Raw genomic sequence first — 25454 nt, 5'->3', positions numbered from 1 at the left:
TTTACTCTTTAACTAACTACCGATTACCCCCTCTCCACTCCCTAGCAGTCACTGTTCTAGCTTCTGTCTCTGTGAATGTGACTATTCCGGGTCCCTCATATAGGTGGAATCATGCTATACCTGTCCTTTTGTGACTGGCTTAGTTCACTTAGCAGCATGTCTTCAAGGTTCATTCATGGTATAGCAGGTGTCAGAATTTTCTTCTTTTTTAAGGTTGGATGATATTCCATAGTGTGTATGTGCTATTCTTTGTTTATCCCTTCATCCATCAGTGGACGGTTAGAGTGTTTCCACCTTTTGGCTATCGTGAATGATGTTGCAGTGAACATGGATGTTCACACATCTGTTCGAATCAAGTAGCACAGGGAAGAAGATTTTAAAATTTAATCGCTGTGAAATTATTTTAATGTAAAGTAGAATAAAATAGAACGAGCACATCGAGCCTGTCATCGGGGCTTCTCAACCTGAGCACTACTGACATTTTGGGCCAGATAAGTCTTTGTGGTGGGGGCTGTCCTGTTCAGTAGCATCCCCGGCCTCCAGCCACTAAACGCTAGTGGTACTCTCTTTAGTTGTGACAACCAAAAAACATCTCTAGTTGGGGGGTGAACTTGCCCCCTAGTTGAGATTTGGTATGAGGCTGAAGAAGGTATTTGATTTAAAAAGTGAGTGAGCTTCATGAAAGTATTAATAATAAGCAGGTAATAAAGAGAGAGGTTCAAAATTATTAAGGCGATATGTAGATGCCTGGAGCATGCCGTGTACTGTGCTAGGATGTCCAACTACTTGGCAGCTGAGATGAACTCAGACGAAGGCATATGGACTTTGCCTATCACTGGCCCTGTCTGCCTTTTCATCTTCTCGCCTGCTGGGTCTGCACTTGGACTCTGCTCCAGACAAAACAACAACTTGTTTTCTTCTACTTAGGGGCCTCTGTGTTCCTGATGTCCTCACCTGCTGGGAATGCCACCCACCTCCCACCCCAACTTCAGCCCCGTGAACCTTCAAGGACCAGGTCAAATCTCTAAGACTCTAAACTAGAAGAAATTGTTGCCACCTCTGAACAATTGTTTGCAATGTTGATTACACTGTATTGCTTACTGCTCAGCTTTTTTTAGTGTCTCTTACAGTATTTGTCCTATATCGAGATGGGACTTTGGTTTATGGTTCTATCTTGTTAGTACTATATGTCCCACGCAGTAAAAATATTTACTATCTTGTTAATGAATTCTAATATATGGAAAAACAAAATAGGGATCTCTGGTAGGATGTAAACAGCTTAAAAAAATTTTTTTAAGTTTATTTTTGACAGAGACAGAGTGTAAGCATGAGCGGGGGAGGGGCAGAGAGAGAGGGAGACACAGAATCTGAAGCAGGCTCCAGGCTCCCAGCTGTCAGCATTGAGCCTGACACGGGGCTCGAACTCACGAACTGTTGGCCAAAGTTGGACGCTTAACTGACTGAGCCACCCAGGTGCCCCTAAACAGCTTTAAAAGAGCTCAATAACATGAAATTATGCAGGAAAGGATATGTGATGCACTTATTTAATGCACAGGTTTTATTGACTCCTTTTGAGTTGATAGCATGAGGAGTTCAATTTTTATTACTGTAATTAAGGATGACGTCAAGAAGACAAATGCATGGTGACTAAGAAGACATCTTTAGCCAGCCACCTGTCTGATACTCTGTATCTGATTATAAGGCTGAAACATTCCCTTTTCGCCTGTGTGTGGGGGGATGGGGGGTGGGGGGCAGTGTTTCCTGAGCATTTTCAGTGTTTGGTCCTGTGTATGTAAGTGTAAATATCACCATATAATTTATCACCCAAACTGAGTCCATTTGAGACTAAAGGGGGGCATTGTTAAAAAATTTCCAGGGCAATAGGCATAAACCAAGACTATCCTGGGCATAAAACCACCCTATGCATTTTTTATAGACAACTTCACATGTAGGTTTAAGGAAGCAGCCCCAAACATAAGGTTATGACTCATCACTGCTTCAAACGGCCAGTAGGAAGCTTTTGAATAACAATACAAGCCAAACTCTTGAATTTCCTCATAGTTTGTTCTCCTACAACTATTGCATACGGGGACTTCTGAGCAAACATCATCACCATTATCAATAAGAATCTAGCCAGGAAGTCTGGCCATGGAGAACTCTGAGCTCCCCCTGTCTAGACTTTACATAGGCAGCACTGGGTGTGAAAAGAAAGTAGCAATTTTTGACTCATTAGAGTAGACACTCTTAGGCCTTCTGAAAAATTTCATCAACATCCAGACTGCAGTTTTTAGTACGGTTTTCTCAGCCACATCCTTTCCTGTTTCCTTCTCATTTATTATGGTGATGAGGTCTATCCTCAAAAACCTTGACTCTGTCCTTGGAACCCTCTTTTGGTAAGGATATTCCAACAGAAAAATTTCACCAGCTGGTAGATATTGCTAGTAAAAAAAAAAAAAATCCTGCCTGTTCTGGGGTGGGGATGCATAAATGGGAACTTCTGTACTTTCTGCCCAATTTTGCTGTGAATCTAAAGCTATATTAAGGTAAAGTATAGGGGTGCCTGGGTGGCTCAGTCAGTTGAATGAATGTCTGACTTTGGCTCAGGTCATGATCTCGCAGTCCGTGAGTTCAAGCCCCATGTCAGGCTCTGTGCTGACAGCTCAGAGCCTGGAGCCTGCTTCAGATTCTGTCTCCCTCTCTCTCTGCCCCTCCCCCTGCTTGCACTCTGGCTTTCTCTCAAAAATAAAATAAAAACATAAAAAAATTTTTTTAAATGATCGCCTTAGAGAAAGATTCCTTTTTTTTTTTTAAGAGAGAGAGAGAAAGAACGAGAGCAAGAGCATGTGAGCCAAAGTGGGGGAGGGGCAAAGGGAGAGGGAGCGAGAATCTTAAGCAGGCTCCATGTCCTTTGCAGAGCCCGATGTGGGGCCTGATCTCAAGACCATGAGATCCTGGGGCACCTGGGCGGCTCAATCGGTTAAGTGTCTGACTCTTGATTTTGGCTCAGGTCATGATCTCATGGTTTGAGTTCAAGCCTCACATTGGGACAACGTGGAGCCTGCTTGGGATTCTCTCTCTTTCCCTCTCTCTATGCCCCTCCCCTGCTTGCACTGTCTCTGTCTCTGTCTGTCTCTCTCAAAATGAATAAACATTAAAAAAAATAAAAAGACGATGATATCCTAACCTGAACCGAAATCAAGAGACGCTTAACCGACTGAGCCACCCAGGTGCCCCGAGAAAGGTTCTTAAGTGGTCTCCTGTCATAACCATGACAAACATTTATTAAGAGCTAAGTATATGCCAGGTACCGTTTGATGCACTTAACATCTATTATTTGCTCCATTGGGGAAGCACCATTAACGTCACCTGAATTTTACAGAAGAAAGTGGGATACAGAGGTGTGGTACTTGCCCAAGGACACCAGGCAAGGAAGGGCAGAGCCAGGATTCAAGGCCAAGTAGCAGAGGCTCCAAGGCCAGTTGCTCTCAACCATTCCCTGAAGATAAACAATGAAACTGACCAACCAGGTGAACCGCTGATTTTGCAAGAAGAGAATAAACAGAGAACACTGTCTGCTTTGACCACTGCTGCTTGCCATCTCCTGGAGGGCCTCCCAGATTTTCAAAGGGTTAGGAAATCCTGCAGAGGCGTCCCCAGGTGACTTTAGAGCCCGGTCGACTTTAGTAGAGTCTTGGAGCTTTTCCAGAACAAGAGCGAGTGTACACATTCTCCCTGGTTGTCTTCATAACAAGGCACTCTCATGCTTTCAGAAATGTACGTCATACGTATTTTTTATTTTGAGAGAGAGAAAGCATGCGGAGGGACAGAGAGAGAAGGAGAGAGAGGGGATCCCGAGCAAGCTCTGTGTTGTCAGCACAGAGCCTGATGGAGGGCTCAATCCTGAGAACCGTGAGATCATGACCTGAGCCAAAATCAAGAGTCGGATGCTCAACCGACTGAGCCACCCAGGCGCCCCCAGAAATGCATTTCGTAGCCATGTTCTACAAACTGGTTATCCTAGGCCAACCCTCACCAAATCCTCAGTCCCCACAGACTACTAACCCAGGAGGCAAAAATGAGTCCATTCTGTCTCCTAAATGGCCTCCCACAGAAATGCTTTATAGAAGGAAATAATGTGATTCAACAGAACACAGCAAGAGCCAAAGTAGAGAGGAGGACACAGAAACCAGCAACAAGTAAGAACACAAGTTCTATGTGTTGCAGAAGGCAGTGGATGATTCTTGAAGCCAGCCAGAGATGCCTTCAATCCTTTCCTTCTTCCTCCTCTGGGCTCATTCCGCAAGTCTTTTTAAGCCTTTGTGATGCAATTGTTTTAGAATTCCTGAACCGGATGACTGTCCCCTTCTGGAACTCTTGGCTAAACTTGTATTCCTGACAAGGGGTGAAAAATCCATCCAGTAGAGTCATCTACTTCTAACAGCTGCTTTCTGTGGCTCTGAATCAAGCTGGAGAAATCTTCCCAGTCCTCAGGAGCCACTTTAATGTCTTACAGGGTCTAACAAAACAGCTCAGTCTCCTTCAGCAAACACGGCAGGAGCTAACCTGTAGTGGGCCAGGCCAGTTTCCCCAGCACATGTACAGACATATGTATGGCCACCAAGCAGTCCTGTTTAAAGACATGAAAACTGTGGGGCAGAACCAACTGTGGGTGCATGCGTGTGCACATGTGTGCGCGCGCACACGCACACACACACACACACAGGCACACACAACTGGCAACAGATCGAAAGCTCTTTTCTGGCGGCCCAAGCTATTTTAACAGGAGTCAGAACTATGGAGGTCCCTTACTAAAATTCGTTGCTTCTGAAGCCTGGCTTTTTTGTTTCCAAGATGTAAGAGAATAGAGAGGAATAACTAACTACTGAGGTGCAACATTTTTTTAGGTAACGTGACAACTGAATGAAAAATCCAGCAATGGCAAAGGATTCTTTCTCCTCTTTCACCCTGGAACACCTTGGGTCCCAAGGGGTCTGGGGCTAAATTCAGGCGAGAGGCTCTTTCTGTTCACGCTCTCGGACTTCCATGCCTTCAGGATGGGGACTGGGCTTCAGGAATCCCTGAAAGATCTTATGTGGTGGTTTCTGGTCCAGGGCTGATCAGCCTTCAAAGGGTTATTTGGTCACGCTCCATGAAACTTGAGCCGTTGGACACTTGGGTGAACAGGATGGGGGAAGCTGCATTCTCCCTTGTCATAACCCTGAAATGTGCTGGAAAAGACTTAACGTTGCTACACATGCTGCTTCCCTTCTCTCACTAAATGCTCCTTCCATCTCCTCCTCTCCTCTCTCTCTTCCAGCCCTGCCGTGCCCTGGTAGGGTGACCCTGTCCACCCCTTAAAGGAGTTGCATTTCAAGTCAGTCAAATGTTCTATTCTTGGCGAAGCACATGCCATTGCAAAAGCAGTTTCAGGCTCATAGAATTTTAGAACTGGGCCTAGTTCCATGGACCCATGGAGGTGAGTAGGTGGAGAACCAGTTTTGATTAAATGCCTCCTGCGTGCCAGGCACTTAGTGTTTACCAGATTTATTTAATCTCCTCGTCAATTATCACTGTTACTCCCAGTTGCGAAAGGAAGAAATCAGGGTGCATACGGAAAGGTTAAGTGACTTGCTCAAGGCCATGCAACCAGTACTAATCAACAGCAGGTCTGACTCTAAAGGCTGCGTTCTTGCAGGCTGCCTCCCACTGGGCTGTCATCTTAAGTGCTGAAAGGGCAGTGGGACAGTAACAGGTCCACACTGCCCAGCAGGTCCCCATCACCCTAACCAGCTGCAAGGGGCCAGAGGCTGATGCCTCCACATCCTTTCTTCTCTCTGCGGCTCGGTGATTCACCAACCTCCTTCCTCTCCCGGTTATGACCGGTGTCTTGGGCTGTGTTCTGGGCTACAGGTGAGTTAGTCGGTAGGCCTGGAGCCACCAGATTCTGCAGCTGAGCTAACCACCAGTTGGCCTCCCTCCGCTCAATTCACAAGACACCTGACCTTACCCGGCCCCCCAAACAAGCTCGCGGTCACAATTGTCTCCCTTTCTGCACCCCGCCCCCATCAACAGCAAACACGACGCATCTTTTAGCCCACCCCCCTCTTTCCCCACTCCCTCCGCACTGGTCTCATCCAATAGCGTCTCAGCCCACAGGCTAAAGACGTCAAAGGTAACCAACTGTGGAGGAGTTCCTCGCCGAGGGTCCCGCCTCCACCCTGAGAAGCAGCTCCGCTGACCAATGGATTTCCCGCCGGGTGCAATGAGCGCGCGGGCTCCTAGAGCAGCGGCTTGGCCGCCCAATGAGCGGGCGGGTTCCGAGTCAGGGGCGTGGCAGAAGCCGTCGTCAGGGGCGTGGCGGCAGTTGCTTGGGCGGGGCCGGTAGCGGCGGGAGCTGCACTGGCCAGGGGTTCCGGCTGCATTTCCATGAGCGCCGCCGGCAGTCGCGGAGCTGCGGGAACCCGGCTAGGGGCAAACCAGGACGCGGTAGTCAACCACGCGCAGGTAAAGCCACGGCCCGGCGAGCTCCGCTAAGCCGGGATCGCTCCCACGATCCGTCAGGCCAGATCCCTGAGCCCCGAGGTCCCCGTCGTGGCTCGGCCCATCGCGCCGCTGCCTGCGCCTCGGATCCTCCGGGGCCTGTCACCTGGCGCCGCAGGGATCCCGAGGGCCGGCTCGCCCAGTGGCTGGGAGGGAGGCAGCCTGGACCGCGGCGCGTGGGATACGCCTTTCTGAAAGCTCTTCTTTGTCCCCTCCTGCCCCGGGTACCGAGGTTGGGGCATCCCTGACTGCGGCCTCCCTGCCGGCTGTCTCTCCATTGGTGCTCACTCTTGGGACCTCTGGGGTTTGGGGAGGGGGTCTGCCGACCCAGGCCTGGTGATGGAGGTCTGGGATCCGCACCTGGAAGGAGAGTCCGAGGGGCCTGTTTACAGCCCAGGATATCCGAGGGGCCTCTGCGTTGCAGGGCTCCAGCGGTGCACCATGGATCCGTGGGTTCAAGTTGTAAGGAGGCAGCTGTTGACCCAGTTGGAGGCGCACTTACTGAGCTTGGCCCCACGCCAGGCACTGTTCTAGGCGCTTCGTGGGCTTTCCCTACAGAGAGCTGTCCAGCAGCGCAGGTGGCTGCCTGTCCGGCAAGGCAGCCAGTGCCTCGACCTTGGAAGTGTCCAGGCAGAGGCCAGATGGCATCCCTGTCAGGGATGCTTAGAAAGGACTCTCAAAGGGGGACTGCATGACCCACCTGGAAGGTCCTCCTTCACTCACAGATGCACTCTGGGTGACCTTTAAGGCCCAGCTTGAGAAGGATATTTCTGGGGGTCTGTTAGTTTGGAAGTGGGTGTTGAATTCACCATAATGCATTTTGTGGTCTCAACTCTGAAGAGTGGGTGTTAGCAAAGAGAATGGAGTATGCCAAGAAGATAAGGTTTATTTAGCCACCGCGAAACTCTGTAATTGTGATTCCCTTGCCCTCCATGTCTTCATCTCCCCAATTCCTCTCTTTTGGTTGCTCCACCTCCAGTGTGTCAATTTCACCTGCATTCCTGTAGCCAGATGGGAGGGTAGATTCCAAGAACTGGCTCCTGAGAGGGGCCCGGGATTGGTAGGTTTAGCACAGTTCACGTGGTCTGCAGCGAGAGCTTTTCGAGGGCCATTTCATTACAACCGCATTAAGTTGAGTCCAGAAGAGAAACCGTACAGTACCCCTTTCATTACTCTCTGTCATTTGCCTGAATGGAGGGGACATAATAATCTTCTGAAGGTCAGGAGGCAGAGAAAGAACCTTAATACAACTTGCTGCCTGTTTTAGGATGAAAGGATGAAATAATCTTTGAATATCCTGGTCGGAAAGCAGACCAGGCCATATACCGTAGACTGTCGGCATAGATTTGGGGCAGCTTAGAGCTGCCGAACCCTTGGTTAGAGCTCGCCTAATCTAGCTTTTCAATGCACAGGTGAGGAAACTAAGGCCCGCAGAGGTCACAGGGCTGACTGGTCATCACGGAGCCGTGACTAAGGGGTGATCTGCTAACCCTGGATTTAGCCAATGCCTGACTCGTATTTCTCTGACCCTCTCGGTGTTTAAATTCTAGGGGAAGCCAGAAGGGTTAGGAGCACAGATTTTGGATTGGAATCCTAGCCTAGTCTTACAATCTGTAACCTTTGACCAGTTAATTAACCTCTCTGTGCCTCTGTTTGCTCACCTATAAAACAGGAATAATAATGGTACTTAGATTAGAAGGTTGTTTTGAGGTTTACATGAGTTACTATATCTGAAGCATTTAGAACAGTGCGTGGCACATAGTAACCACTCTTGATTTGCTAAATTTGATGTTCAGTTGCCTTTTCCACCCCCGCCCCCCATATCTACCATCCAATATTTTCTGTCAGGAGCTAATTTTTTTCCCTGTCCCCCCTGCCCCCAAGTCATCAAACATATTCCAGATTTCATTGTAACAGAGACATCTGTGGGGGTTTCTAAGTCACATTGCATTTAAAAAAATTTTTTTTCTTTTATTGAATCATGTAATTCATTTCCTCTGTTAGTCCTCCCTTTGTAATTACACTGCATTTAGACCACAGATCTCTTTTTATTCTCTTTAAAAAAGGGAGGAAGAAATCCTTCCGAGTGATCAACAAAGTCCCTGATAATACCAATCTTGACGGCATCCTTCCAAATATCTGTTCCCTCTGTGCAGCCCTCCTGCCCATTTGTCAGCGTGATGCAGCTTGATTATAAATGGATGAACATTTTTAGATGAAGATTTCATGAGCCACTGTATTAAGTGCTTTTTGGAAGTTCAAGGATCGTGTGTCAAATGCATTTAAGCAAGTTACTTAGTCATTGGAGCAGGGGGAGCACCCGCAGCGTCTGTCTTCCTCGGCAGAAGCACAAGCATGTGACTGATTTCTGCTGGGAATGTAGCTTCTTCACTGGTTTTCCCATGTTTTCCCAGTTCTTTTCTCGGGCTTGAAATAAACGAGAAAGTGCAGTGGAACGACTTTTCCTCTCGTTTTAGTTGGGATAGTTCTCTTTCCTTCCCTTCCCTTTCCTTTCCATTATTGCTTTCATGGTTCTGATAAATATATCTTATCTCACTTTGCCAGCCAGTTCCCTTTTTTTATTTTTATTTAAGAAAAAAAAAATTTATTCTTTATTTAGTTTTGAGGGTGAAACAGAGAGACAGAGAGCAAGCAGGGGGAGGATCAGAGAGAGAGGGAGACACAGAATCCGAAGCAGGATCCAGGTGCTGAGCTGTCAGCACAGAGCCTGACGCAGGGCTCGAACCCACGCACCGCGAGGTCATGACCTGAGTCGAAGTCGGACGTTTAACAGACTGAGCCACCCAGACGTCCCATCCCTTTTTTTATTTTTTAAGTTTATTTATTTATTTTGAGAGAGAGAGCAAGCAGGGGAGGCGCAGAGAGAGAGGATGGAAAGCAGGCTCCTTTCTGTCCATGCAGAGCCTGACGCGGGGCTCAATCTCACAAACCGATGAGATCATGATCTGAGCTGAAGCCAAGGGGCTGACACTTAACTGACTGAGCCACCCAGGCGCCACAGCCAATTCCTTTCTAATTGGAAGATAACCAGTCACCTTTATTTCTGGCAGGAATCTGGTCACTTTTGGTTTTACCTTCTCTGTTTCTATGAGTTTTCTAGAATGAACCAAAGACTATCATATTCATTGATCGACACCTTCTTAAGAGTTGATTCGCAGTTTGGGTTTTTTGTTTTGGACGTTCTAGAGCTCAGCTATCTTAGAATAATTGTTTTCATTCCTTTGTGTGTTAATATGGGCCCCTTTCCCCCCACCTTTCTTTTCCTGCCCAAGGCTTCTCATTGCAGTTACTCCTTAATTCTTCCACTTACACCTTCCTCCTGGTAATCTCTGAAAGAGCCCACAATGAATATGGTGGTTCCCCTCTGCCCAGAACATGAGGTAATTTCTTTGGTCCTGTGGAAGACAGAAGTGGAGTCTGGCTTCCCTTTTGCCTAAAACCTGGTTCTTTATTAAAAACCCTAGCAGGGAGACTTCCAAAATAATAGAATTTCATGTGGCAGAATTTCTGCTGTGATCTACTGCTAACGTTATTCTGGTTTTTATTGCAGTGTGGGTTTTGAGTACTCCTTGACCAATTTGAGCGTGTAGATGACCGGGGCATGCGGTGTTTTCAGCCTTCTGGTCCCATTTTGGGCCAAACTATCCCCAGGAACAGAGCGCTGGAAGTTCAGGCTGCCTCTTGATGTGGTCTGGCATGAGAATTTTGTAGGAGCTTTTCATGTCCCAACCTTTTTGGCCCCCCGTGGACATTTTTAACCCCTGTGCTGCTATTTTTGTGTCGATGTCATTGTGCACGCTGACGTCATCTCCCTCCAGGATCATTTTTCATATCTGCATATTAATTTGTGTTGTCTTGGTTCCAGGGCATCATGTTTTTTGGATTAAGTGATTTCTTTTTATGAAATGGCTGGTGCGTGCGCGGACAGATGATCAGACCCGTCGTTATCTGTGAAGCTGGTGCCTGGGATCCCGCTGCTTGCAAGGCTTGTCACACAAGGGCCCCATTTTCTGATCTTTTGTCACAGTGGAGTAGCAGACAGGTAAAGAGCTTACTAGAGAACTGGAACGTTGATACCCGTGGGTTTGCCTTGTTTCTGATTTTCTCTTGTCTTTAAGAAGGGGTTCATTCAGTTCAACAAGCGGAGCATGTGGTGTGTGCCAGGAACACAGCTGTCCGGATGAACACGTGTGTTCGGTTTGCTGCATGCAGACGGTTTTGTTGTTATTTTACGTTGAGGACATTTTTAACGGTTTTTAATTCAAATTCGAAAAATCGGTAACGCAGGATGAAAGAAAACGTTTTGAAGGGCACCAAAGAAGAGACCGTAGACTCCTCTCGGTCCACCCCTGACCCCTGCCACCTAATGTTTTCCACCAGCGTTACTGATTTCTTCATCCTCCAGAGGTGTTCCATGCACAGCCAGGATATTTTATACGTCTAGCAGCGAATTCATCATGAGTATCCCCTTCCCTTGCACACAAATGGTAGCATACTATATATGCTATTTGGAACCTTGCTTTTTTTTTTTTTTTTAATGTTTGTTTATTTGTTTTGAGAGAGAGACGGAGAGAGAGAACCCGAAGCAGGCTCCATGCTCAGCACAGAGCCCAACGCAGGGCTCGAACTCACGACTGACCGTGAGATCCTGACCCGAGCCAAAATCAGGAGTCCATCACTTAGTTTAACCAACCAAGCTACCCAGGCGCGCGACCCTCAGGGGCATTTTTTTTTTACGGAGGTGGTCTATTTCAGCTGTCTGCTTTCTGTTGCGAAGGATGCTAAGGACCATCTTATTTAGGCAGCAGCTTTGCATGGAGATCCTAACACATTTTGTGGATATTTAGGGGCAGCTCTGGTTCTTCTCTGCATCTTGTAGCTCTAAGCCTGAGAAGAGGCCAGGTGAGGTGGAGGGCTTCTCCTAAAGGTCATCCTATGAAGGGAGAGTGGGAGCATTGGAGGATGAGGAACAGTGACCCTTGGCCCTTCACCTTGCCCTCAGGGCACAATGTGCTGGAATTGCCAGGGGAAGCTTGCTGTGTTTTCTCTGGTCTCCAGGGAAGACTCCTGGACCTTCGTGATACACATGTCAGCACCTCTGTCACGTCTAGCCCTGTCTCCTGCACCGTGGCCCGGGCTCTGTTTGTCCTTGCCTCTGAGCATCAGGAAGGACCTGTGCACCTCACTACCGGACTTCCTGTTTGGGTAGCTTTGCTAAGTGCCCCACCCCTTGTCTCTCACCCCAGGAAAAACCAGCTCTCCCGCCTGTGCCTCTATCAAGCATCTTTCCTAAAGCAACATTCGGGAATATAATTTTTGTTGTTCTCCTTAACAATGTTTCCCAAATTCTCTAAATCACTTTACCATTTCCAAGGTCTGAACCCAACACGGCCTGGCCAAGCTTTCTCTGGCGGTGACTCTAAGAAGGGAGTTTTGGGGTTCTTCATATTTGAATTTTCTAGGGCTGCACTTACGTTCTATATAACTGCACTGAATTAAACACGGTCTTCTGGTCTTCTGTGGCTCCCAGGTCTTGCCTGTTCTGTTTCCCTCTTCAAATGTATCTTAAATCTTCATCTTGCTTTTATTTATCTGAGTCTAATTTAAAACTTTATTTGTTTATTTTTGAGAGAGAGAGAGAGAGAGAGATGGAGACAGAGTACAAGCAGGGAGGGGCAGAGAGAGAGACAGACAGACAGACAGAATCTGAAGCAGGCTCCACGCTCTGAGCTGTCAGCACAGAACCTGATGTGGGGCTCAAACTCAAGAACCTTGAGACCATGACCTGAGCCAAAGTCAGACGCTTAACTCACTGAGCCACCCAGGCACCCCCCTCTGAGTCTAATTTGGAGTCACCGTGAAATCGAATTGAATCTCCAAGACCTTAGTCAACCGGTCTAATCTGGAGTCATTACTTTCTGGTCTTTGCTCAGTGCTGGGAGTCCACATTATCTATCAGTCATACCTTAGATACATGTTACGTGATACAAGGGAGTGGCTTTATCAGTTGTGCTTTTTCCAGCCTCCTGGGGGTAACAGAGAGAAACGTTGAAAATCGCCCCATTTGTGCACACTCACCCCTGGTATGTATTTATGTGCTATTCACTTACTCCTGTCAGAGCACGAAAAATCAGGAAGTCCAACATAGGATTGCCACATGTTAATCTTTTCAGGTAAGAAACCAAAAAAGCCCTGTCATCTCCTATGTTGCCATCTTTTCATTTATTTACTTGTTTGTTTGTTTGTTTGTTTATTTATTTATAAGTAAGCTCTGCACCCAATATGGGGCTTGAACTCATAACCCCGAGATCAAGAGTCACACTCTCTGCAGACTGAGCCAGCCAGGCACCCCTATTGTTGCCATCTTTTAAGAAAAGATATTTTAGGGGCGCCTGGGTGGCTCAGTCGGTTGAGCGTCCGACTTCAGCTCAGGTCATGATCTCACGGACCGTGAGTTTGAGCCCCGCGTCGGGGTCTGTGCTGACAGCTCAGAGCCTGGAGCCTGCTTCCGGTTCTGTGTCTCCCTCTCTCTCTGCCCCTTCCCCATTCATGCTCTGTCTCTCTCTGTCTCAAAAATAAATAAACGTTGAAAAAAAAAACATTTTAAAAAAAGAAAAGATATTTTAGTACCAAAAATATGGGAAGGTCGGTGTCCCGGGATAAACAGAACGGGTTTGGAATGCTAAAAAGCTTGAGCTAGTGGAAATGGAATCATGGCCTGGAGAGAGCCCGAAGAAGAGGACTTTGGTCAAGGAGGTTCCACTTTTCCGGGTTCCTTAAACAGTGCTGGGAAACCAGGCCGTTCATGTAGCCTGGCTGGCCTCCCCGTAGCATCGTTTGGTGTGGGTTTGTGCCTGGTGTTTTAAGGTGGTGTGGACTACACAGTGTTGATAATGCAGTTGTAGTATCTTAAAGTGATATGAGCCAGTCCTGGAAGTTGTTCTTTGACTCTGTGAGGTCTTGATTTGTTTGTGTCTAAAGTGCCACGTTGTGGTTCTTTTTTGTTTGTTTTTTTAAGTTTATTTATTTTTAATTTTTTTTCCTAATGTTTATTCGTTTTTGAGAAAGAGAGAGAGCATGAGTGAGGGAAGGGCAGAGAGTGGGAGACACAGAATCTGCAACAGGCTCAGGGCTCCAAGCTTGTCAGCACAGAGCCCGACGTGGGGCTCGAACTCACGAACAATGAGATCATGACCTGAGCCGAAGTCGGACACTCAACCGACTGAGCCACCCAGGCGCCCCGACCATTCTTTTTTATATAACTGGCAGCGTATTGTGCATGGGGTCCTCTCTCTCGCTTTGTTCAGTTAACGTGGAATGATGCGTCTTAGCAAATGTCCACGTGCATTGTTTGGTATCCTATTAACTTTCTCAGGTATGCAGTTATGACGTTATTCCCTCTAAAAGTTGAGGGAAACCCAACATGCCTAGGAGTATGTGATTGCACTGGAGCTGTTCATTTGTTCAGCAAACATTTATTGAGCTCTCTCTCCTCTCTGCTGGGCCGCTGCCGTCCGGCCCTTCCATGGGGGTCGGACCTTCTGCCCCACCATCAGCCCTTGCTTGGCCCCGAGGTCACTTTCCATAAATGCCTGGTGAGCCTCCAGCCCCTCACAGCTAGCACCCTGTGTGGCCTGAACTGTGCTCCCACCATGGACTTTTAGCTTCTAGCTTCCAAATGCCTTGGCTGCAATGCCCTTCTCTATTCTGATCACGTAAATAAAGTGCTTACTCTTTCTTGTCCGTGACATTGAAAAATGTGCCCTCCTAAATAGCAAGATGATGGGAAATGCCAAGTAGCTTACAACCGAGGATATTCTCCCCAATTTGGAAAACACAACCCCTTTCCCTTAGTCTATCATTAATATCACTCATCAGTCTATTTATTGACTTTACATAGAAAGCTGGGTGTTGCAGCGAAATTGCCAGAGAAATCTTGACTTTGCCACCAAAGAGCTTCTAAGAGGAATGCAGGGTTTTTTTTAAAGCTCTCTTTGGATGGAAGAGGCTCAGAGAGCACCTATCGACGGGGCTAAAGTAGTTGGGGTCTGTCCAGCTCTACAAAGAGCCTCTGAGACGGGTAGGTGCCTCACGTCTTTGTATTCCTAGAGCCTTACCCACAGCCTGGCACCGGGAGGGTCCCTGGGCCTCAGTTTCCTCACTTGCATTAATAATAACTCACAGAACTATTTTGAATACCAACTCAAATGAGGGAGTGTCTGAGGACGCACTCTTGTAAACAGTGCATTATGTAATTGGTCTCCACTGTCAGCTTTAGTGCATTTCGTGACTTGCTTGAGGAATAACTGATGTATTTCAATCACAAGCATTTGATTAGAGTTACACACATAGGAATATTTAGTATCATCTGGTTCTCCTCCTTTGTTTTCAAGATACAGTGACTTGTTAACATCAGCCAGAGAACACCCCAGGGGCCCAAGGTGAGGGTCGTCACACCCTAACCTGTGGTTTACAAACAGTATTTTCTCTGGGTGGCTGACAGAGAAACTAATGGGCTGGGATGGGAACACAGGTGTTTCCACGTATGACCCACTCGTCACCTGTAGAAGACGGTTAGATTGGACCGGTCGTGATCGCTCCCAGGCAAGCCTGGCAGCTGGACTAACCAGGCTTGTAGATCTGGACGTTTGGCTCTGGACTGGGATTCTCTAGCCTTGTTGCAGAAGCCAAGCCCCTCCTCTGGTGAGGACACCACTGCCAAGTTCACATTGTGTTGGAGTTTTTAATTATTGAACGTAATCGCAGGACACTCTTATTATGCCCCACTTAATGGGTCAGGAAACCGAGGAGCAGAGAGGTTAAGAAGCTTGCCCGAAGTCACATTGTCAGTAAATGGTACAGTTGCCATTCAGGCCAGGTCTCTGTCCCCAAAGCCTGTGAATTTCCCCACCCTGCTGTGCGTGGCCTCACCACCCCATCAGTGCATACCCACAGAAAGCATCTCGATGAAGTAGAAGTCTTCGTAACCACAATTGTTCTGACCTATTTACACCGACATGTATCAGATGCCATAGATGTTTGAGGAGGGATTTTTCCGTTTCCCTTAGATGCCAAAAAAGATCCCTGTGTTGTTAACCACCAACATTTCTATCCAGGTTAATTTAGGATTAATCGTTTTCAAATTTATATTTGCTGGGGGCGCCTGGGTGGCTCAGTCGGTTAAGCGTCCGACTTCAACTCAGGTCACGATCTCGCGGTCCGTGAGTTCGAGCCCCGCGTCAGGCTCTGGGCTGATGGCTCAGAGCCTGGAGCCTGCTTCGGATTCTGTCTCTCCCTCTCTCTCTGCCCCTCCCCCGTTCATGCTCTGTCTCTCTCTGTCTCAAAAATAAATGTTAAAAAAAAAATTTAAAAAACAACAACAACAAAAAAAAACACATTTATATTTGCTGGATTATGTCATAAGTTCATGCCAGTTGGAAAATACCATAGACGATTTTGTTGCACTGGCTGTTTTGGAGTACGTTAGCAGAAATTGTAAGTCTTCTATAGATCTTCTTCTTCTTCTTTTTTTTTTTTTTTTTTTTTGAGTTTATTTACTTTTTAGAGAGAGAGAGAGAACACAAGCACGAGCGGGGGAGGGACAGAGAGAGGGAGGATCCCAAGCAGGCTCCACACTGTCAGCACAGAGCCCGCCGTGGGGCTGAACCCACGAACTGTGAGATCATGACCTGAGCCGAAACCAAGAGCTGGATGCTTAACCGGCTGAGCCGCCCAGGCGCCCCAAAATTGTGAGTCTTCTAGAGGTATTTCAGGATTTATCCGAATCCCAACAATCAGTAGGCAGCTTTCTGTCTGCCTTCGCTTTGGGTGCCTTTGCTTCCTTCTGCTACCCAGAACAGCCTGTTTGGGCTTTGACTTCTCTTTATGTGTAAGCAGTTTCTGAAGTAGATTGATTTAGAGCTCCTTGAACTTCCTAAGATACGTTTCAGACAAACGGGGGGAAAGGTAAAAGAAGTATGGCATCAGACAATAGCTTCTCTGAGTGATGGAAAGTGGAAAACTTTCATTTAGATGGATAATTATTTGCCTGAACTCTGAGATGTTCTTTAAAATATCCAAAAACGGCTGCCAGCCCAGGGCACACTGAGTTTTTTTTCTCTTGCTCCGCGCTAGTGCGGCCGTTACTCACAAAGACCCGTACCTCTCAGCCTAGTGTTGTAATCTCCTTGTAAGAAAATTCTGCTCAAGGGACCCGGATGGTGATGTGTCAGGCCTTCCCACAGACTCGGACAGTAAACGTGTAGAGAGTGCCCCCGCTGCGTGCTCGACACCGTTAAATTTAAACTTGTGTAGAATTCACACAAGGGTGGTCTCAGAAGGGCGTGGAATCCCCAACAGAGACGAAAGGAATATGAATCGTTACTTTCATGTAGCGACGAGGCTTACAGATTTTCTCGTTATGAAAGGGTGTTTGCAAAATGGAAACGTGGGAGATGGTGTGGTTGTTAGGGCCTTAAGGGGCTGGGCCCCTAAATGAAGATTCCTGTGTAGTTCAGCAGGTCGTACAAGACTATTTGGTGGTAACATCGTGTGTGAAGTATATTTAAAAAAAACAACAACAACAAAAAACTATTGGGATGCCATCGAGGGCATGCCATGATGTTCGAATGGTGAATGACAATGCTTGTCCAACATCCCATGGATCAGGTTGCACGGAGCCAGATAAATGCTCACACCCACTGCCTCGTGCACTCAGACCTTCGTGTACCTGCACAGCACGCACGGCCAAGGCCACATGTGTGTGGCGCCATCTTCTTGTAAGTAAAGGCCTGAAGCTTCATTCCGTAATGACTCACTCACTCGGCTCCCAGACCCCACCCTCTTGCCCTGTCTGCCGGCCTCCTGACTGTCCGGCCTTCTTGGGCCTTGGTTCAGCCTGGGAGCCCAGCCTGGTGTCTGTACCCACCCCTGCTCCTCCCCTCCCCTCCTGTCCCGTCTCTTCCCAGGGGCCCCTAGCTAGGGGTCCACCTCCTTCTTCCTTCTGCTTCCTTGGTTTGAATTCCTCCAGTATCTGTAGTTGGACTTTAGGATTTCATACTTAAATACGCATGGATTCGCACTGTTTTCCAGTTACTTCATCGATGCCACGTATTCTGTATACTTTCATAGTCCTCCCCGAGCTTAGAATGAAGCTAATGCCTTTGGTACCCATGGAGAACAGCGTGGAATGTCAGAAGGGGGGTGTGGATTTGCATAACACCCTCCCCACCCCCTGTGGTGTTGACACACTTTTTTTTCCAGGGGTTGGTGGAGGATGAGGTGTGTGTGTGTGTTGCGGGGGGGGGACAAACCACTGCTGTATCCATGAAGGTGCTCCCAGCTTATACCAGGAAATCAATTTTTGAGAAACGGGCTCACTCTCTTTCCCAGTTATGGAGAAGCAGTTCCCTCATTTCTGATGAAAAAAATCTTCCTTGATGGCTGGTTCCTCATCTCTCAGGAGACATGTGCCCATGGGGGAAGCTCAGGAGAGGAGGAACCCCTATAAAGTGAGCTGGCGGCTGAGGCCCCGTGGTGTGCGGTATCTTACGGCGTTGGGTGGAGGGAGACCGGGGTGGGCTCGGAACAGACGCGTGGCTGATACGGGCGAGGTGTAGACAAAAACCCAAGGAGGAGGCCGCTGGGTGACGAGGGTAGCAGTTGGGACTTGCCCTTGTGCTTTAAAGAAGGCTGAGAAAGCTCGCTTCCCGAGTAGGAGGCCAGACCGGGTGAGGCCTAGAACAACAGTGAGATGTTTGTGTCGATGTCTGAGGAGACGGGAAGACTTGAGGGCATGAACCTACTTCGGGCTCTTTGCTTTGAAAGAGAATCTATTTAGCCAAGACCCCAAAAATATCAATCCAGAGGGTTGCCCTTTCCATCTTAGAGCTTTTGAATTTTTATTTTTTTAGCTATTTCAGTGTCTTCTGTAGAAGGATCTGATAAAGCCAAGCTCAGGAAAGCCTGAGGGACCAATTCCATGCTCTTCATGTATTAAAAGTCCCTAGCTATTGCTTTAAAACTAACATTTTTATAATCTTGAAATATTTAATAAGGCAGCTTTCCTCTAAAAAACTCAAGGCATCTTACAGACCTTATCTTGAGTATATCTGTGGGTATTTTATAATTATAAAGCTTCTTTTATCTACATAATTTCATTAACTGCTTTCCCTTAATAACCTGTGTGTAACCTCTCCTCCCCCATTTTATAGAAGAAAAAGCAAACTTTCATAAAACTTAGATAATTCTGGGCGCCTGGGTGGCTCAGTTAAGCGTCTGACTTCAGCGCAGGTCATGGTCTCACGGTTCGTGAGTTCGAGCCCCACACTGGGCTCGCAGCTGTCAGCACAGAGCCCACTTCAGATCTTCTGTCCCCCCTCTCTCTGCTTCCCCTTCCTGCTCATGTTATTTCTCTCTCACTTTCAAAAAGATAAGTAAAACATTAAAAAAAATTTTTTTAATAAACTTAGATAATTCACCCAGGGCCACCTAAGATCATTTGGGGGAACCTGAACTCAAACCCGGGCCCTCCGATTCTAAAATCTGTCATCGTTACATTATACCACACGGGCTCCTAGGGAAAACTTCAAAACCCTCAGAGAGGGCAAGTGATCTGCCCAAAGTTGCACAGCACAGCATATCCAGAGGAGAGAATAGCTCCAGATGCCACCAGAAGCAACTAGTGTGAAGACGCATGGGCGCCCCTTCCCTCTTCTGACGGCTAGGATCCAGCACGTTTGGGTCCTTCCACTTGGGTTGTGACCTAGAAGCTGGGGACGAGGCTCTATTGAGTGCCCGGAATCAGCCGGACTGATGGCGGAGGCTGGGTCGGGCCTCCACGGAGGCCCAGTGTGGCGGCTGGCTTGGTTAGGACCAGATGGGTGACTGTCTCATCATATCATATCCTTGCCTTCATTTTTAACCCAAGGGACTGGGTGTGAATCAGTCCTTCGTATTTATCAGCATTGAGCTGGTGGAGTTTGTCTTCTAAGACTTGGGCATTTGTCACAATGGAATCCATGTGACCTTTAAGCCTGCCGCTCTAAGCTGGCATGCGATAGTGTTTCTACTCACAGCATCTGAGATATTTATGAAACAGAAATAAGTACAGCATGCCTTAAAATGCCATGCACATTGTATACCCTTGCCTCCAGAACCTTCTCAGTCTTGGAAGGGCAAATAGCCCAGAACCTTTCCTGCTTTCTAGGCCTGTGTTAAAGGGTCTGGCGGCCGAGCCCTGAGGGGAGCTCTTTTCTCCCACAACTGACAGAATTCATCAGCGGAGAACCACAGAGCCAGGAGGGGCCGGAGGGCTGGTGAGCTAACCCTGCGCGCGGTGTCTTTCCCGTGGGAAAGGGCAAGGCGCTTGACATGTTGGTCAGGTCTTCTCACACATCTGCTTCACTGATTCATTCATTCATTCATTCATTCATTCATTTCAAAGAGAGAGTTCTTGTGCTTGCACGAGCAGGGGAGGGGCAGGGGAGATAGATAGACTCTCAAGCAGGCTCCCCCACGCTCAGCACAGAGCCCGACACCGGGCTGGAACCCACAACCCTGGGATCATGACCTGAGCCGAAGTCAAGAGTCAGACACTGAACCGCGAGCTACCCAAGCGCCGCTCACACATCTTCTTCTTGACGCCTGCGTGGTGGAGGGCGGGTGCCAGAGTTATAGCAGGCCATATGTGTCATTGCTTTCATTGCAGGGTGTGGACCTTGCTGTGTTAGCCAGGTAGCTGTGCTCTGCTCTGGCACTGGCCCTCTCCCCAGTTTCCTCCTTCTGGCAGTTTGTTTGCAGACATTGAAGACTGGGTGGCATCCGTGCCGTTCCCAGGACATGCCCGGATATTTTCTTTTGTGCCGTACATCCGGAGATGCTCTTCTCTCCGGTTGTACCCCTGGTTTTTTTTTTTTTTAATGTTCATTCATTTTTGAGAGAGGGAGCGTGAGCGGGGAAGGGGCAGAGAGAGGGGGACAGATTCTCCGAAGCAGGCTCTACACTGAGAGCAGAGAGCCTGACATGGGGCTCGAACTTACAAACTGTGAGGTCATGACCTGAGCCAGAGTTGGACGTCAACCCACTGAGCCACCCAGGCACCCCTCCAATTGTACCCTTCTCTTAAAAACTCCAGGAAACTGGGCACTTGAGTTTCTTGGATTCCGGTAAGCTGAGATGTGCTTTTGGTATTACAGAATGTAATTACAGAATAGGTTTTGTAACACCACGTGTAGGGCTATCAAATATATTTATTAAAGTGCCTGTCCCTTTAGAAAATTCTAGGCTTTCTATAGAGGAAACACCTGGCTTGTGATTTTTTGTTTGTTCTCAGGTAAGGATTGAATGGTTTCTCTGTGGTGGAGAAAACCGTTTTGCTTGTGATTTTACTAAGCACTTTACCCATTTGACCTTGTCCTCCGGTAGGAAGTGTAAGTACCTTTTCAGCAGGGCTCTTCGCTAATGGGAGAGGCCAGCTTCCTTTTCTGTATTTGAGTAAGGGCTTGTAAAAGTGCTCAATTCAATGTGCGTGCTTAACTGTGACTCAGTCTCCTGCTATTTTTAGGTTAGTGATTTTCTTTCGGGAAAGCTGGTGGGTTGGTAGCCATTCCTGACGTTGACATGTGAGGTTCACGTTTTCTCACAGAGGGTAGCTCTCCCCTTACTAGGAACTTGTAGGACATCCTCCGAAATGCAGCCGGTTTGGCGTGTGACCTTATGACTTTGTGGAAGAATACGGTTACATTAAAGTTAATACGTGAGTGAGTTCGCGCAGAGAGGCAATTTCAAGGCCCGAATTTTGGCCACAACTGAAAACCACGTCAACATAAATGTAGTTAATTATCTGTAAATTCTTCCCCCTTCTCTCTACCAAATTGTGTGCGACTGCGGACAGGCCCTTCGTTTTGTAGCCCCTGATCTGTAAGAGATACTGTGCTAGATCACCAGGGGGCTTTCTCCCTCCTTGCCGTGTCATCTCCCTCCCGTCAGCCGCTTCCCGGCATCTTCACATGAGCCGCCAACGGCCACCCGGGCTGATTTGCTGGAGGAAATCTCGTCCAGGTCCTCAGTGCTCAGTATTCAAAAAGAAGCCTCGTGGGGCATCTGTTGAGGACAGGAGCGGCCTGTCGCTGCCAGGGTTGTCCATCACTTCGGGCTTGAGGCGGTTACCCTGACGGCTCATCCCCGCAGAACTCTCCCTGCGAGAACACGCAGGCCTGGAACAGCCTACGGATGCTGGGGGGTGGTTCTGTGAGCTGCTGGCACAGGGGCTGACGCGGGGCATTGAAACCTCCCTGGGAGCGAGAACGGGGCCCCGAGTCAGCCCGGGCTGTCAGAAGCGTGCAGTTCTGGGTAGACCAGGATGTACCTTGGAGCCTTCTGGGGACACCGTCCTGGCCCCGTGGCCATGAGTGACAGTGAGCGGCCAGCCGGCCGGGCTTTCTCCTGGCAACGTGCTCTGGGCCTGTGTCTCCTGTGGAGTGGCTTCTTCAGATTGTTCATTTAGTTGCTTTTTTTTCTCTAACTGCTCTGACTTTTGTAGTTAAGTGGCAGAGAAAGTGGGGTAGAAACGGGCCCTTTCCCTCCCCGCTTTCTCCTCAAAGTTGTCACGTTGTCGACGTCTAGGGCTGACTGCGTTTTAACCAAGCGGCCACCCACAAGGCTAACATTGGGGTGACGTGAGGGTTTCGTCGGTGGTGTGCCGTGGCCTTCCACCGGCCTTCCTGACTCTCCTCACGGGGCCTGCGAAGCCTGCCAGAGCCTTCCGGTGCCGGCCTGGGGTTTTATTTCAGGGCGTCGGAGAGGTTTGTCAGCAGAGCCAGGCCAGGCCAGAATAAGTTTACCCCGCAGGCAGGGGTGTGGGTGAGGGGTCAGCCCTTCCACGGGGAAGGGGGGACCCCCTCAGCAGGAGAGAGAGGGCGCGTGTGTCAGGAGCACGACCGGAACCCCTTTTGGTGCAGAAACGAGGACGCATCTTGGAACTGTGAAGAGCTGAGAACTTGGTGAAGAACACTTAGTATGTAGTGATTCGTTAAGTTCAACATGGTTCCACATCGGAAGAATCAAGAGGAGTGTGTCCCGGGGTGAATTCCGGACTTGTTGGAGGAGGTCCAAGCAGTCAGCCAGCCAGTTACTTCATTTTTAAGGAGGGTTCTGTGTCAGGTGGGAAAGAATATCTTCTAGGGTAATTTCTGCCAGATAAGGGAGCTTTCTAAGGAAAACGGGAGGAGGGCTTAGTAGCGGTGATGGGATGGCTCGTATTTGGGGGCCCTTCGCTGGATGCCAGGAGTGTCTCTGGATCAACACGTTCAGGTCGCAGTTGAGCCCCGAGGACAAACACCATGACCGGTGGGGCTGGGACTTGACGCTGGGCTCTCTCGCTCCAGGGCCCGAACCTACACAAAATCCACGTCTAACCAGCGGGGAATAGAAGGAGAGATATTCCTTAGGAGTTTGGCTTGTTTTTCCTTAAGAGGTATTTACTGTGAGACCCACAGGAGGACTGGAGCCTATCGGTCGGGTCCCCTCAGGTTGGAGGAGACACCCCCTCCCCACATGTCCCCGTCTCTGGCTTCCTTAGGTCACTGATACTAGGAGAGGAGACGGTGGTCTGGCAGCTGAACCACAGAGGCCAAGAAGCCAATACTGTGTGTGCACAGAATACGATTTGAATTGTGTTAATGAGTAGCCTGTGAGCGTTCATGTCCGCTCGCTGATTTGGGCCGGAGAAAGGGGCAGACGAAATAGTACAAGGGAGCTTGTGTGGGTCACCAGGAACCTTTCAGAAGGACGTGACAGAGCGTGTCTCTGGCCTCTAAGGACAGAAGCGGGGGGCAATGGAGTCGGGAGAGGTCATTTGGGCACATTCTCTCACAGTGCTGAGAAAGTCTGAGATCAGGGTGGCTTCCTTCCCGAGGGCTCTGAGGGAATGTCTGTTTCGTGTGCTGCTCCTAATTTCTCTTGGTTGCTGGCAATCCCTGGCGTTCCTGTTCTCCGTGGTACACCGCTCCAGTCTCTCCTTCCACCTTTCAGGTTATTTTTTTTTTTAAGTTTATTTGAGAGAGAGAGAGAGAGAGAGAGAGCACGAGTAGGGGAGGGTCAGAGGGAGAGGGAGAGAGAGGATCCCAGGCAGACTCCATGCTGTCCGCGCAGAGCCTGATGTAGGGCTCCAGCTCACAAACTGTGAGATCATGACCCGAGAGGCAACCAAGAGTCGTCCACTTAACTGACTGAGCTTCCAGGCGCCCCTCTATTTCCATCCACCTTTAAAAGGTCTTCTCTGCTTGTCTGTATCTCTGTGTGCAAACTTCCTGCTCCTTACAAGGACCCCAGACGTGGGGGTAGGGCCAACTCCAATCGGTGTGACCCCCTATCTAAATGACATCTGCCAAGAACTGATATCCGAAGGAGGTCACATTCACAGGTCCCAGACGGTCAGGAATTTGGGGGGGGGGGGGCTACACTACATATCCCACCACACCGTGTAATGAGTTTTCTGTGTTTGAAGTCTCTGCTCATTTTTTTCTTTCCTTCCTTTGTGTTACCAGTGAACATTAATATTCCAAGGCTGAAATCATCGTTCACCCACGCAGGTGGAGGGACTGTGACAGAACTATGGGCATAAGTGGCACAGCTACAAATGTTGAACTTATTTGAAGGAAGAACAAAGGCCATAAGGGCCGTTGCTCTTGAGAGTCGTGTTAATGATGCACAAAGTCAGCCGGCGACAGGGGCTGTCTCTTGTTACCGAGCGCGGAGAGCTTTTCCTGTGCCTATTAGCCACAGACTGCAATTCTATCCCTAGAATCTCAGAAATTTTGAGCTGTAGGAGACCTTTGGCATCATCTGCTTCTAACCTAATCCTCTCATTTTACAGAGGAGGCCTTTGGGGCCCAGAAAGGTTAAGTGACTTATTCAAGGTCACTAGATAGGACGAGCAGGGCAGGCACTAGGACCCAGGTCTCAGAACCCCAAGACTGGAGCTTCTCCCAGCCCCTCTCACTGCATCTGTGTGTCCATCTCAAAATAACGGCCTTGGCCTTGGGAGAGCAGTGGTGGAACTACTACTAGTCAAGCATGTCGTAGAGACTGAGGCACCCCCGAAAGTTCCTTTGCTCGTGGGCATCTTGCAGCACCTTGTACCTGGGTTTCCTTCTTAACGGAGAGACTACACACGCGGTTTTAACGATCAGTTACAGCATTTTATGAGTGAATGCACTCAAAACGACTGGTGGGGGCGGGAGAGGTGTGCGGCCCTCTGGCTGAGGACCGACCCATCAGGTCTGCGGTAAGCCCAGCCCTTCTTTTCTCGGAGATTGGAGGTGGGGTGGGGGCGGGGAGATGCTTCCTTTCCCTCTGGCACAGTACCCAGCCCCCACCCCCACCCCCCACCTTCTGTGTGGCTTCTTTTCCCCACCTGGGCTGCCTGATGTTCCTATTAACCAGATCTCGCCTGCCCAGAAAAGGGAGGAAGGGGCGCACGAAATAGTACAACCGCAGCGTAGTTTGCTATGTCTGGAACAAGTTCAGAATATTAATCCTTTGTGGCAGATTGAACTTGGAAAGCGAGAGCGCCATGAAATGAAATGCAGCAAGGTAAATTAAAATGAATGTCAGGAGTTTTGTTCTGAAATTGCCGGTTAATTAATGCCTGGTTTTATGCACACATATTCATACGTACTTAATATATGTGTTAAATATGTGTTTTTTTATATATATATATATATAATACATATATACTGCACGCACACATGTCCTCTCTCACACTTACACATATGTCTTCTTAAATTCTGTATTCAAGTCCCAGTTCTAGATCTAGCTGCTCCATAAGTCCTTCCCTGGTTAATTTTTTCCTAGGCCAATTTATTCTCGTCCCCAAGTTCCTAAAGTATAGA

At 48.4% G+C, this 25454-nt stretch overlaps 1 protein-coding gene across 2 annotated transcripts in view; it reads left to right on the top strand.

Annotated features, from left to right (window-relative positions):
• Nucleotides 1-6345: 6345 nt before the first annotated feature.
• ABHD2 (abhydrolase domain containing 2, acylglycerol lipase) overlaps nt 6346-25454 on the top strand; it is a 107381-nt gene continuing 88272 nt past the window's right edge. For both annotated transcript variants that reach the window (XM_027068036.2, XM_027068035.2), the window contains exon 1: nt 6346-6504. The gene's annotated coding sequence lies outside the window, so the exon portion shown is untranslated. The remainder of the gene's footprint in view (nt 6505-25454) is intronic.

This window comes from Acinonyx jubatus, chromosome B3 (genome assembly GCF_027475565.1).
Source record: "Acinonyx jubatus isolate Ajub_Pintada_27869175 chromosome B3, VMU_Ajub_asm_v1.0, whole genome shotgun sequence".
Classification (NCBI taxonomy): Eukaryota; Metazoa; Chordata; class Mammalia; order Carnivora; family Felidae; genus Acinonyx; species Acinonyx jubatus.
The sequence above is the reverse complement of the archived record's forward strand: the minus strand, read 5'-3'. Positions and strand labels throughout refer to the sequence as shown.